The 9937-nt window shown below is 38.9% G+C and overlaps 1 pseudogene; it reads left to right on the forward strand.

Annotated features, from left to right (window-relative positions):
• Positions 1 to 1753: 1753 nt before the first annotated feature.
• Positions 1754 to 2467, forward strand: LOC118834041 (annotated as a pseudogene).
• The last annotated feature ends 7470 nt before the right edge of the window (positions 2468 to 9937 follow it).

Below are 9937 nucleotides of genomic sequence, written 5' to 3' on the forward strand. Positions count from 1 at the left end.
CAGAAAGAACTGAATTTAAATCTGGCCTCTGTCACTTACTAGCTGCTTGATTCTGGGGAAGTCACTTAAACTCTGTTTCCTCATCTGTAAAGTGGGAATAATGGTATCACCTACCTTCTAGGGTTTTTGTTCTGAGGATCAAATGAAATAATAATTATAAAGCACCTAATACAATGTAAATGCTGTATGTTTGGGTAGCTAGAGTTTGGGGCTTGGAGTCAGTCTGGCCTCAGACACTTAGTAGCTGTGTGATCCTGGGCAAGTCACTTAACCCCCTTTGCCTCAGTTTCCTCATATGTGAAAATGAGCCGGAGAAGGAAATGGCAAACCACTCCAGTAATTTTACCAAGAAAACCCTAAACAGTGTCATGAAAAGTCAGACACTACTGACATGACTGAATAACAACAACGTGCTATATGTTCGTTACTATTATTATTAGCCTTCTAGCAAAGGAAGGTGGTTTTATGGATGGTCTAATTTCAGGGTAGTCTAACAATCCCAAGTTCAAGAGTTTGGGTACCCAGATTTCTACAAAAAAGAGACTTAAATACCAGCCTTTTAGAAAGAGAAGTAGATGACTGGATGCAGAGCTCTAGACAACATCAGGCTCTTGGACTCAGACTAGAACTACATGCAATGCCCCCTCTGAACTGGGACAAACAGTAAGAAATTTAAGCCAAAATAACAGGTAGCAAGAGACCTAGATTTGCCCTCAAGTGTAATTATAAGTTATTCAAATGCTGTAAGTAAAATGGAAGGGAGATACTTCTCTTATGCTCTTAAGTCTAGCTCAGTGGTACTCCCAATGAATTCTCAGTGAAGAATTGCATGCTATCAGGTTATTACTAAAAAGATGGACATATCTCTGAATCAGTTAAGTTAAAATGGAATTTGCCAGAATGTTAGGAGCTTCCCTGTCTTGCAATCCCAAACAGTATTACCTTCTGGAGTAGGGTAAAATTTTCATGTAATTCCACCAAGCTGGAGGCTTGCAAGATTCCTGAGGTGGCCAGAGCACTCACTAAACTTATTGAGGGGCTGTTTCTATAGCAACTGCAAGTTTGTTTTTCATTAGGAAGTCCAATTCACAGCATTTCACTATAATTAGGAATGTCTAAGTAGGACCCTGAAGAAACTTAGGATTCAGCGGAGAATGAAGAAAAATAAGTTGACTGGCTATTGATTCCTGTAGCACTAGCATGCATTTTCTAAATCTTATATGTTTATATATACACACATATGTACACATATGTATATAAATGTATTAGAATATATGATAATATATTGTTATTATATCATATATAATATTTAATGGCCGTTCTATACCTGATATGTATAGTTTGTGTGGAAGATGCTCATTTTACCCATGTCTATGGAACTTGAGAAAATAAATGGCTATATTTAGATACTTCCCCAAAAGAAACTCTGGGCAGTGATAACAAGCTAAAGAAAATTATCTTGCGGCCAACCCCAGTGATTTAACCTGATTTGTGGAGCCCGGGGTGCGGCACCCCTGGCTACACATGTCCATACCAGTGCAGGTCGTTCTGTTGAGGCTTAGTCTAATGCGGAACGCTGTGAAATTAGGTAGCATAGCTGGATTCTAATCAAGTTCTGCCGTTTTCTTACCTTGGTTGGGCAGATCGTACGATGTTCAAGTTCTTTAATTCCTTCCTCTTTAAAATGGCAAGTGAGCGCGGGTCTGTTTGTCTGGGAGTCCGTCTGGGCTGCGGCGCACGCCCCTTCTAGGGCATGGCCACCCAGGAGCTCACCCTGAAGCTGCAGCGGTGGCTGATGATGGAGCAGGTGTCCGAGGCCTCAGCAGAAGGGCCTGGACGGGGAGGGCTGTGGACTGGGCCTGCGCGGGGCAGGAGCCCAGGTCCCTGGACCTCCCCGCCCAGGCACTCGAGGTCAACGCCCACTCAGAGCTAAGGGCCCAGCTGAGCATGCACGAGCGCGCGGCCCAGACTCACCAAGGTCTTCAGACCCTACACCGAGTCCCTGGAGTTCAGCCCCGGCAGATCAAGGACATGGAGAGCCTCTTCCGACGGTGTGACCCTAGCAAGGATGACTATGTCGACTTGACGTAACTGAAGCTGATGATAGAGAAGCTAGGAGCGCCCCCGGACCCACTCGGGGCTTAAGAACATGAACGAGGAGGGGGCTGAGGACCTAGACGGCAAGCCGAGCTTTCGAGGGTTTTTGCGGATTTCCTGCAAGGCGGCCTCAGGGGAACTGCAGGACAGAGGCTGGATGTCTCTGGCAAAGCTCTGAGATCATTGTGCCCATCGAAGGAGTGAAGTGGGCCAAGAACTTCCCCGAAACCAAGGTCCCTGACTAGCAGATATGAAGCTGGGGGTCAAAGCAGAGCAGATGCCCGGAACACAGGACGAGGAGGACAAGAGGAAACACCGGCGAGCCAGGCAGCCTCCTCCCGGTAAACCCCACCAGGTCCGGTGTGCCTGAGTGCGGCCAGAGACTCGCCCTGATGTCCACCAGCTGTGCTTTCCAAGTTGGCCTGGGAGGAATGGCCAGCGCCTTGTCCCCCAGGGAGGACCCATCTCTTCCAGTGTCTGGCGTCTTTGTCTTTAGCCCAGCCATGATGGCCTTTCTTCTTAAGTTTCCTGTACTTTGTGCCCAAGGGGTAACTGGTCACTCGTAAGAGCTGGGGAGACAGGGTAGGAAAGGTCAAAGTCGGGGATGGGAGGAGATTCATTTTGCAAAAAGAGGGGAAATAGCCCCTTTCTCACCTCACCACTGTTTCTCTACCCATCGAAAGTTCCCAGGACTTTGCCATTTTCTTGGTGTCTTTTACTTTCCCTCTGTCCCCGTCCTTTTAGCCAATCCTTTCGAAGAGGAAATAATGTGTGATCATTTGGCCAAAGAAAGGTACGATTCTTCCATTCTCCTGTTCCGTCCCTACGTTCAGGCTGATTGCCTTCTCAGAGTGCACTCACCGGAGGTATATGCTGTTGGCTTTGTTGTGGATTCTTCCCTTCGTCTTCCATCAACTCCCCAAGGCAAAGCTGTTCAACCATCCTTCCCCTTAACCCAGTGTTTGGGGGGGGGGGGCTCCAAGAGTTTAGGAGTGTCTCCCCAAAGCCCACAGTGTTGGGGGGCAGCAATTCTAAAATCCCCTCATATTCTGCCACTTAGTTTTAAAGGGATGGAAAGAAGCTGCGGACCCCAGGGACTCTCTTCCCAACACCCTTTACCTCCATGTGGTAATATTTTATCAGATTGCCAGTTTGGATTGGAGGCCTCATGCAGGGCACCTGAATCTAACCAGAGCACCTGGTTATGGTTCTGGAACTTTTAATGTACAGACAGGGGCCTCGGGCCCGCCTTCCATGGCAGGCAGCCATTCCAAGACCACTGTGCCCCAAACCTTCTGTGAGTATGTGAGACTTCATAGTTGTTTTTTCTTGTCTTTTCTAATCATCCGTGGGGGAGCAGCCCTTTTTCACCGTCAAGAGTTTTTTTTTCCTTTTTGACCTTTTTATTAAAAAAAAAAATCATTATGCTGTTAAAACTGGGCATGGAAGAGTAATTAAAAGAAAGGAATTTTTAATAGGTTGTAGAATGACAAGAGTACTTAAAGCTTTTCTTATCAATAAAAATAAAATGTTTATAAGGTCACTTATCAACTCGATATTTATTAAGATCTGAGGGTTTTTAGATCCCTATTTTGTAGCCGTTCTTTTTCTTAAAAAAAAAATCAGTGTTTTTTTTAGCCTTCTTAGTTTTCCTTGCCAAATGAACTATGCAAATAAAATGCATTATCTAAAAAAAAATGAAGTGGGAACAATCCCTTCTACTATGTATGTATACACACACATACCTCAGAGGTGTAGTATAAGAATGGATAGATGTTATGTTAAGAGACAGACAGGCAGAGACAGAGACAAAGCACTAATTGGCAGGAGTCTGCATGAATTTCTTGGTAGTAGATTGGCACCCTGTGCCAAGATTCTGAATTAATGCTTTTGAAGAATTTTAAGACAAATAGTAAACAGTCACTTCCCACAAGGAACAGAATGCCCACTAGTAATAATTCTAGCAATGATACAAAAGAAAAAGGAGGTAACTTTTTAATAATAATATAGAATAAAAATTATTTTAAAGAACTATGTTTATTGAAGGTATTTTTACATGCATTGTAGTATTAATCTATAAAAAGAAAAAAAAATGAGTAAGATAATCTATTACTTTGAAATACTAAGCAATTAGTATTTACCACGCACTAGGGAAAAGTACTGTGGTTACCCAAAAAAAAAATGTACACACACACACACACACACATACACACATGAGTGTCTGCCCCCAAGGAGCTTACATTCTAATGGGAGAGACAAAATCTATATAAATAGGATATATGCAGAGAAAATGGAAGATAAATTTATGGAAGGTTGGATTTAACAGTGTGGGTGGAAAGAGGATAGGAAAAGTCTCTTGTAGACTGGATTGAACTTGAATGTAAAAGGAAACCAAGATATTAGGCGAGAGAGAGAGAGAGAGCATTCCAAGCATGGTAAATAGCCTCTACAAAGGAAAAATATTGGAAATGGTTTGTTATATGGGAGGAACAGCAAAAAGATTGCTACAGCTGGATTGTAGGGTGCATGAGAGGGAATAACTAAGAAGACTGAAAGATAAGAAAGGGCCAGGTTGTGAAAATCTCTAAATACCAGAAAAAGGAGTTTTTATTTGACCCTATAGTTAACACTTTACCATATTTATAGTGATGTTTATTGCATAGAGGGTTGATGACCTTAGAACTATAGGAAAAAATCACTTTAGCAGCAGTAGATGGATTGAAGTGGGAAGAGACTTGATGTAAAGAGGTTAATTAGAAGACTGCTTCATTAGTCTGTCCTTGTGGTGATGTGGTATCGAAGAGGGACAGGCTGGGAGGGTGGGGATTGTTGTGTGAACAGAGAGAAAAAGATATATCCAAAAGATGGCTGCAAAATCAGAAACAACAAGATTTAAGAACTGATCAAATTTATGAGAAAATTGAGACTGAGGAGTAACACAAAATCTGTGAGTCTGTGTTGCTGGAAGAATGGTGTTGCCCTCAACAGTAACTGTGAATTTTGAAAGTGGAGTAGGTATGGGGATAAAGATATTGAGATCTCTTTTTGGATATCTTGAGTTTGAGATGTCTATGAGATTTCAAGAAAAAATGTCAGGTAGAAAGTTGGTGATTCTAGATGAGAGCTCAAGAGAGGGACTAAGGCTGGATACATAAATCTGGGAATCATGCATAGGTAGTGTCATTGAAACCATAGGAGCTGATAAGGTTATCAATTGAAATATTATATAAAGAAAAGAAAGAAAATGTTTAAGGGCTTTGGAGCTTACATACACAAACAATAAGTGGGTGCGACATGAATGCAGATCCAGCATAGGATACGAAACAGTGGTCTGACAAGAAGGAAAGGAAACAAAATAAAGCAGGGCCATAAAAACCCAGAGAGGAGGAAATATCCATGTGGGGAAAGTGTTGAACAGGGTCAAATTCTGCAAAAGGATAAAAGAAAATTACAGTCGTGAGAAAATGCCATTACGTTGGGCAATTAAGCAACATTCGACAACTTTGGAGAAAGAAGTGTCAGTTTAATATTGATTCTAGACTCCAGATTTCAATGGTGTTAGAAAAAAATGAGAGGAGAAAAATTTGATAGATTATTAAAATAGTTTTAGTTGAGAAGAAGAGAAATATAAGATGAAAACTAGTGGGAGAGTTAAGATAAAGAGTTGTTTTGTTTTTAATTTTAAGGGTATTGAATTTATAAGAATGTTTGCTGGCAGCAAAGGAGCTATGCACATAAATTATCATGCCTATTTTATAGTTGAAGAAACAAATACAGTGTGGTCTAGTTGGGATTTAGAGAATGAGTTCAAATATTGCCTAAGCCCTTACTCCCTGTTTATAAGAATACTTGCTAGGTACATATTCCTTTAGAAAATGACATTACCATTATCTCTGTTCTATTGCATTTTTATTTATTTTTTAAATGTCTTCCAAGTTCATTTTATTCTGGTTAGCATGCATGCAACCCTATGTGTTTGATACCCCCAGGTTAGGCTATAATCTGTCATCTAATGTGCTCAACACAGTATTGATACTTGTAATCCTCCTTGATTGGATGATTGATAGTTATTCTAAAACCAAATGAAAAATTAGAGTAATACAAAATGATGCTACCTGGACTGAAAATAACAGTTTAAATATTTATTGTATTCCACTTCTTTTTTTTAATCTTGACAAAGTTTTTATACTATCAGTTGGTTTAGCCCACATAGGTAAAACCCTGTAGTACCATTGATGTGAGCATTTCCTACATAAGTGAACAGAACCAGAAGAATGATTAATACACTCTCAATAGTATCATAAAACAAAGAACTTTGAAGACACAAGAACTCTGACCAATACAACAGCAAACCGTGATTTCAGAAGATTGATGATGAAGAATGTTACCTACCTCCTAATAGAAAGGTGATGGACTAGGTACAGAATAATACATACATTTTTGAACATGATCAATGTAGGAATTTCCTTTTCTTAACTATATAGTTAAAAGGTTTTTGTTTTGGTTTTTTTTTTAATTTTCCTTCCTCTTTCTCTCTGTGGGGAGATTTATAAATGAGGAAAAAACCTTATTGAATTTTAATAAAAATATGAAACAAAACAAAAAATAAAAAAAAATTTGAAAGAGGAGATACCAAATATTTTATTTGGAGTTTCTAGAAGCTGACATGTGGCTAATACTCAGTTGTCAATGTCAGTAGAAGAAAGTAGTAAAAATAGCCTAGTAGTAGAATTTTTATTTAAGAGAATATAATACAAAATAAATTATAATTAATTTTTTCTTGTGGTATACTTACCCTCATAATCGTGTGGTACTTTGCATGTCAGACAAGTGACAACTTCCTGGGCAGGCTGTTTTTCTCTGAACTTGTGCAAATCACTTAACTTCATTGGTCCTCAGTTTCCTTCTTGATTTATCATTTGCAGAGAAGGGATGTAGAAGTGGAGTTAGACTAGATGATTCAATGATCTTTTTAGTCGCATACTCGCTAATCTTATGGTGTATAACTCTGAACCTAAGTTCATGAAATGGATAGGATAATGATATGATCCAATTGGTCCACTGAGGGAATTGCTTGGGTGCCTTGGAAAGCTGCATCTTCTGGAGCAATTATTCTAGAAGACATCCAAGAAAGACTCTCTACTCTCCCTTGCAATTCCAGCCCCATTAGTCCAGGGTCAAAGGCAATCTAGATTAATTTACTGCTATTGTTCCCAAGGGCAGCTAAGGAGTAAGTAATCTGTAAACATAAGAGGAAAGATTCCTCAAAACATCCAGAGAATGACAGACCTGAACATAATCTTAATGCTGAGTTTCCAAAAGGACACACACACACATACGTGTACTGACAGTGACTTTTGATTCTTTTCTTTCCAAACACCCTTCTTCATACCTCTTTTTAAAACCTCTTTTTGGACTTAACCTGTTATTTCATCAATACAGGAAACTCTGGGGTAAGAAAAGACTCTCTACCAAAACAACTCAATAACTTCCCTGCAACCCGTAATTTTAGAGATATACCTAGTACAGTGTGAGTTTAGATGACTTGTTCAGGGTAAAAGAGATAACATATGTCATAGGTAGTACTAGAACCACAGTCTTCTTGGTGGTGAGACCAACCCTCTATTCACTATGCCATGTAACCTCTGTCTATGAAATGAGTGGGTTGAAATAAATAATCTCTAAAATCTCTTTGAGTTCTAAGTCCTAGCAACCTGCAGTATTATTGTTGTTAGTGATGGCTTAAATAGTTTCTGGAAAGCCCATGGTATAGGGTTGGGTTATTATACCAGAAACATATGGTAGGGTCAGTCATACTTGCCAAATTGAATTTAATTCTACAATTACATCAGAGAATAAATATGATATAATGGAAAAAGTACTGGGCTAAGCATTAAAAGATTTAACTTTGAGTCTCTCTTCAGCCACCTAATTGGAGAGCTCCCTTGAGAAAGTCACTCTTTGAGCTTGAGACTCCTCATTTGTAAAATTAGCAGCTTGACTGTCCATCAAGAAATACAACAGAAGAAGACATTTGTACAGATGCTTTTTCACTTGCCAAGTGTCAGTTATCATAATTGAACTACTGTACCTCTCCTTTGCTGCCATCATCATATAGCTGTGGAAACAGCAAATAGACTTCTTTAACTCAGATAAAGCAGATGTGAATGAAGGAGAGCAAGGTGAAATGAGGTTGAGAAAGGACTCCGGAGCCATATTGCAAAAGGTTATAAACATGAAGGAAAGGAATTTGAATTCTATCCTTGAGGGAATAGGGAGCCACTGAGAGTTCTTAAACAAAAAAAATGACATGAAAGGCATGGGTCAAGATTCTTTCGGGAGAGATTCAAAGATTAGTTTAATAATTTGGCTAATGGAGAGCAAAGAATAGAAGACTTTCCCAGCTCCTTGCTAGTATGTTAATTAAAGTTTTCAAATATCAGAGAAGCATTATGTGGACCAAGAATTAGATGACCCACAATCCTGTAAGACTTTAAATTAATTAAAAACTAATAAGCTAATTAATATTTAGGATAGGGAATTTCATCAAAATTAAAATGTAAAATAAAAAAGGGTATCTGGGGAGAAAAAAATTTAAAGGTATAAAAGTCAGCATCAGGGTGTGTGTATGTCCCTGTGCCCATGTGTCTTTTTGGGAATTGAGCACTAAGATTATGAACAAGTCTGTTCTCCAGATGTTTTTTATAAGTCCTTTCTCTTGTGTTTACAGTTTTACCTACTCCTTTGTTGCCCTTATGAACAATAGAAGTAAATAGATATGGACTGCCTTTGACTTTGGAATAATGGGGCTGGAATTACGAGGGAACTTAAAGCTTCTTTCACTGGGGCTTGTGTGCCTTCAAGAATTGCTCCAGAAGATGTATTTTTCCAAGACACCTTGGATCATGTAAATTATCCTACATAATAACTTTCAGTAGCCCCCCATTGTCCATCAATGAATATTCCAACACTTTATCCTGGCATCTAAAGTAGCTTCTCAAAATGATTACTGCCAACATTACAACACTTATAGCCCAATACTCCCATTTATATATCCCACATTCAAACCAAAGAGTGTTACCTACTTCCTCTGCAAATAAGTCTGCACTTTCTTGACTTTGTTCTTTTGGACTCTTTCTTATGCCTGGAATCTTGCTCCCATCCCACCTTCACCTCATCTCACCTGTCCTCCAAATAATCCATAGAACCATGGAAAAATTCAAGCTGAAGAAGATCTTAGAATAACAGTTATTCACCTTTTTCTCATCATGGACCCTTTTGATATTCTAGTGAAGCCTGTGGACTCCCCAGAATAATGCCAACAAATACATAAAATAAAAGATTATAAAGAAATCGGCTACATTGAAATATAGTTAGTATTTTCTTTTATTAATTTAATTCTAATTTAATAACATTTGCTTTAAAGTCTATGCAACTCCCTCATTTTACAAATGAATAAGCCAAGGCTGAGAAATAAAGTGATATTGTCAAGGTCATATGTCATATTCATATAACAAATCTGATATTAGGACACAGATCTCCTTATGCTTGCTCTATCAAACACTGGATGCTAATCTAATTTAGATAATCTATTTGGTTCTGTTTATTATGATAGTATTCAAAATCTCTTATTTCTTATTCCACCTCTTGATTTATTTTCCCCTCTCTGGTGGTTCATTTTCCGAAGCACATTTTGATTTTTAAAACTGACTTTGCTTTGTCATAATTTGCCAGATAATATTTCATTTAAATATTAGTAATTGTCAGGAATGTCCTTTGCCTATTAATGAGGGGTACATGGGCCATTCTGTAGTGCCTGGAATCTGAAAGAAAGCTTTAA

This window comes from Trichosurus vulpecula, chromosome 1, assembly GCF_011100635.1.
Source record: "Trichosurus vulpecula isolate mTriVul1 chromosome 1, mTriVul1.pri, whole genome shotgun sequence".
In the NCBI taxonomy this organism is placed as follows: domain Eukaryota; kingdom Metazoa; phylum Chordata; class Mammalia; order Diprotodontia; family Phalangeridae; genus Trichosurus; species Trichosurus vulpecula.